The following is a 5,194-nucleotide window of genomic DNA, read 5'->3' as shown; positions in this document are numbered from 1 at the left end:
TAGACACCAGTCTGATCAGAGCCATAAATCTGACCAGTCTTAGAAGTGACTCGAAATTGGGTTTCTAGGGGTTCTGAACCCCTGTTCTATTCTGAGGTGCGCTTCTTTGTGACAGCACAACCCAGAAAGACAAAGAGAGAGTAAGAGACTATTTCTAGGAGGAAAAGGGATCAAACAACGTGATTATTCATGCCAAAGACTACACAAGAGTCACTACACGTACGACTAGTCACACAAATCTTTTTCTTCCACTAATCAAGATTTTATGGAGAAAGAAAAGGCAACAATTTTCACCATCTGCTCAAACAGAGTCCACACAGAGGCCAGCAGCCTGGCTGGTAAGAATTTCTTACTCTTCTGCCAGCTGCTCTGGTCCTGGGTTCCTTTGGCTGCAGCTTCTGGAAGAGCAGGCTTTGGTATTCTGCTCACAGCCACAAAATGATAGAGGACAAGGGAACACTTCCCCTTTGCGGTCTAAAGTTTCACTGAAAAATCAACTGGCCAAATGCAGATTAATAGGAGAAATGACATGCAGGGTTATTGATGCGCACAAGGGAGAACCACAAAGTGATGACTCCAACCTCCAATAGTGCTTAGCAGCGTAGCTACCACCTAGAGACCACAGAAACAATAGGGGCTCAGAGCATGGCCAGAAACAAGTTATGGCAAAATCAGGTTATGGTGGCAAGACAGGCTATAAGAGAGAAGAGAAGGCCTGGCTTGCAAATGAGGTCTTGTTATACAGCTCATACTTTACAGCCAACAGCCCTCAGAAAGGGTAGATGGTAGAGGTTCCTTTAAAAGTGAGATGAAATATTTGTATTTACTTCATTGCGGTAGCCAATAGTATCCCCATCTGTTCTCAGAAGCTCAGGCAGGTAGCAGCGAGACGGGACTGGAATGAAACACCAATGAGCTGTACTGGGTCCCACAGTCTTTTGAAATCTCTATTTTCCCTAAAACATCCAGGAAACGCTCTCTGACCTCCTTTGGTGGGAGACTGACTTCTCCCAGCCACGAAGGGAGGAAGTGGTCCTGGCGCTGGAAGTCCGGTGTGCAGCTGCATCTTCCCCCTGGACCAGAACATCAGCACTGGGTGGGAGCCCAGGGTTTTAAAACCACTGATCGGGAGAAACAGTGTGGCTCAGTCTGTCAATTAGAGTGTTTTACACATAGAGGGCGCCAGCCAAAATATAACTAGAAATAAACCGATACACACATGTTAATGTGTGTGTATATATAGATATAGAATTATGCTTAAAGTTCTGGGGTACATGTGCAGAATGTGCAGATTTCTTACGTGGTTATACACCTGCCATGGTGGTTTGCTGCTCCTATCAACCCACCGTCTACATTAGGTATTTCTCCTATTGCTATCCCTCCTCTAGCCCCAAAATCCCTGACAGGCCCTGGTGTGTGATGTTCCCCTCCCTGTGTCCATGTGATCTCATTGTTCAACTTCCACTTATGAGTGAGAACATGCGGTGTTTGGTTTTCTGTTCCTGTGTTAGTTTGCTGAGAATGACGGTTTCCAGCTTCATTCATGTCCCTGCAAAGGACATGAACTCATCCTTTTTCATGGTTGCATAGTTAAAAATATACACATATGCACGTTATTCCTCAAGGATAATGTGTATATTTTTTACTATATAAAGTAATATATACCATATGTAAATATATAGTAAATATATAAGTAAATAAGAAATAAAATAGATATTTACACATAAACTATGTGATGCTATCTTATAGTCTGAGGTGGTGTTTCTTCATGTAGGTCAGAGGCGACTTATGTATATAACCAGAGATACTACATGTAATTACATGTATGAACGTGTATTTCTCTGTATATAAAAGGACAAATATTTATTTATTAAAAAACATAATCCCAAAATCTCATATAATCACACATGCCCCCCTCAACGCAGATGCAATTCCACATTCCCTGGAGGATCTCACATAAACACACACACACAGATACACTTCCATGTTCACTTTAGGATCACACACACACACGCGCGCGCGCACACACACACGTACTTCCATGTTCCCAGGGAGACACTGCTTTTCTGCCACCTTGTGGCAGCACAGGGAGCCAAAAAGGCCACAGGAGTCTTTTCCTGCCAGTTTTTTTCTTTTTTTTTTTTTTGAGACGGAGTCTCGCTCTGTCGCCCAGGCTGGAGTGCAGTGGCCGGATCTCAGCTCACTGCAAGCTCCGCCTCCCGGGTTTACGCCATTCTCCTGCCTCCGCCTCCCGAGTAGCTGGGACTACAGGCGCCCACCACCTCTCCCGGGTAGTTTTTTTGTGTTTTTTTTTTTTTTTTTGTATTTTTTTTTTAGTAGAGACGGGGTTTCACCGGGTTAGCCAGGATGGTCTCCATCTCCTGACCTTGTGATCCGCCCGTCTCGGCCTCCCAAAGTGCTGGGATTACAGGCTTGAGCCACCGCACCCGGCTTTCCTGCCAGTTTTATAAGACATTTTATAGTTGGCAATTGGCCTTTAACCAGAGCAAGCCCAGCGGCCATTGCCCTCTAGTGGAAAAGCTGCCCACACCTCCAGAACCTCTCAATGAGACTAGGCGCCCTTGTTTTGAGTACATAAGGTGGGTGCATCCAATGGTGTCCCACATCCGGTGGGTGAAGAAGAGGCTTTCCCGGGAGAAGAGAAAATGCTGGGTCTGAGCTTGCAGAATGCACTGGGGGAAGTGCAGTTGTGGGGGGTTACGGTGGTACAGGGCCAGACGGGCAGAGTAGGACTGGGTGGGGTGCCCCTGAGAGCTTCTGGATGCCTAAGCCTACACACCCTGAGAAAGCCTGTTAGGACAGGGTCTCGTGGGCCTGAGGAATACCTGGATGAAAGGCAGCAGGAGAGCCGTGAGCCTGAGACCTCACACTAGTGTGAACAGCAGGGAAATAGGGGTCTGGCTTAACAAAACCCCCTGGACTGCGATGTAGGTGGTTGACAAGGAAGAACAGTTCAGTGGCAGAGTGCTGGGCACTGCCTTCCCAGCTGGAGGAATAATGCCCGTCCCCACGCCAGGACCCAGCTTCTGGCTGGGGCGGTCCATTGTGGTGGATTCAAGTGCGCTTGCTCAAGTGGGGATGCTACCGACAACCCTCAGGCCTCCGGCCGCACACACTGTTCGCTTCTTGGCTGGCTCGCGCTTGCCAAAACAAGGCTGGAAAATGCATGACTGCACAAGTCAAAGAAATGGATGATGTCTTCTGTTATTAGACCCTCAGGGAGACAGTGACCAGGTGGAACTCGATTGGAAGAACACCTAATGTGATCAGCTATCGTAGGCTTTGGACGCTCTCATTCATGCCAACACAGCTGGTCAGCACTCTCTGTCGATCTCCAAAACTAATGTCTCTGATCTGGATGTCCAACGTGCAGCTGCGTCTTCTCACGTGACCAGACGATCAACACTCAGTGGATCTCAGTGTTTTAAAATCACTGATCTGCAGAAACAGTGCAGCCCAGTCTGCTAGTCTGGAGTGTTTCACACAGACAGGGCAGCACCTAAGATATAACTAGAAATAAATATATTCACACACATAAATGTGTTTGCATGTAAAGGTGTAAGGGAGTATGTAGCATGTAAACGTGTATCAACATATACATCAAAATATAGATGTGTCCATGTAGATCTTTGCTGCACTGTCCGCCAGTCTACCTTGGTGTTTCTCCATGCAGGTGAGTAGAAAACATAAGATATACATATTCTTATGAAGGAATAAATTTGGATATTTGGTATAATTATATATATATTTATATATATACGTATATTTAAAATAAAAGTATAAATATAAATACATATGTATAAAATAAACATTACCCTAAACTCACTGAAAAACCCACACGTACTACAAACAGACGCACCTGCATGTATATTAGGGGCCATTGGTCCCTGGGGCCTTCATGCCACCTACTAGCAGCCTAGGGAACCCTAAAGCCAGCAGGAGTCCTTTCCTGCCAGGTCCATGTCACTGGTCCTGGATGGGAAACACCTGGCCATCTCCCTTTAACAAGAGGCAGTCCCAGGGCCATCACCCTCCATTGGGAAAAATGGCCAGTTTCCCAGAACTTGCGCATCAGGTTAGCTGTGCTTCTTTGGAACACTGCAGGTGGGGGCAATACGATAAGTTTGGTGAGTAGAGAAGAGGCTTTCCATGGAGAGAAAGAAGAGTCTGAGCCCTCAGGATGCGCTGGGAGCAGAGAAAGGCAGGGGCAGTAAGATGGTGCAGGGTGGAGGGACAGGCAGGCCACAGTGAGACTACACTGAGTGCCTTTGAGAGCATGTGGGGACCAAGAGCAGCAGCGTGACTTCCCCCAAACACTGACAGAAGCAATGGCCCTGACGCCTAAAGCCAAATGCACAGCTGCACCTTCCCACTGGGCCAGAGAATCAACACTGGGTGGGGCCTGAGCTTTGGGAATCACTGCTCTGGAGGAACAGGGAGGCCCAGCCTGTCGGTCTAGAGTGTTTCACACATGCAGGGGCCCAGCTAAGACACAGCAAGAAATAGATTTATCCACACACAGAAATGTGTGTTTGTTAAAGATAGATATGTATCAGCATATATATATTCATATATATATACACATATATACACACATATATATACACATATATACACACACATATATATACACATATATACATATGTATATTTATACAGGAAACCGTGTAGCACTTTCTGCCTGTCCATGGTGGTGCTTCTCTATTCAGGCAAGAAGAAAAATCTATGTCCCTATCTATCTACCTACCTATCCACACACACATAAATATAGACATGTTCATATAAATGAATGTAAATACTCTGTATAATACCTATATTTATATAGAAAAATATATATGAACACATATATAAATAAAGGTATATATGTACAAGTCTCTATGTATAAAATAAACATAACCCAAACATGTTACCCCAAATCCGCACAGATGCACGTGCATTTATACGAGAAGCCGTTGGGCCCCCTTACCACAGACTGGCAGTGGAGTGAAACAAAAGGCCCAGAGGCCCTTTTCCTGCCAGTTCCGTGTGAGCCTCCACAAATGACAAACCCCTGAACATGGCCCTTTGACCAGATCCAGCCAAGGGCCATCATCTTCTAGAGGGAAAGCTGCCCACTTATCCAGAAGCTGTCAGTCAGGACAGTGACTCTTTTTTGATAGTTGAGGTGGGAACA

This window comes from Chlorocebus sabaeus, chromosome 9, assembly GCF_047675955.1.
Source record: "Chlorocebus sabaeus isolate Y175 chromosome 9, mChlSab1.0.hap1, whole genome shotgun sequence".
Classification (NCBI taxonomy): domain Eukaryota; kingdom Metazoa; phylum Chordata; class Mammalia; order Primates; family Cercopithecidae; genus Chlorocebus; species Chlorocebus sabaeus.
This window is presented reverse-complemented; position numbering follows the sequence as displayed.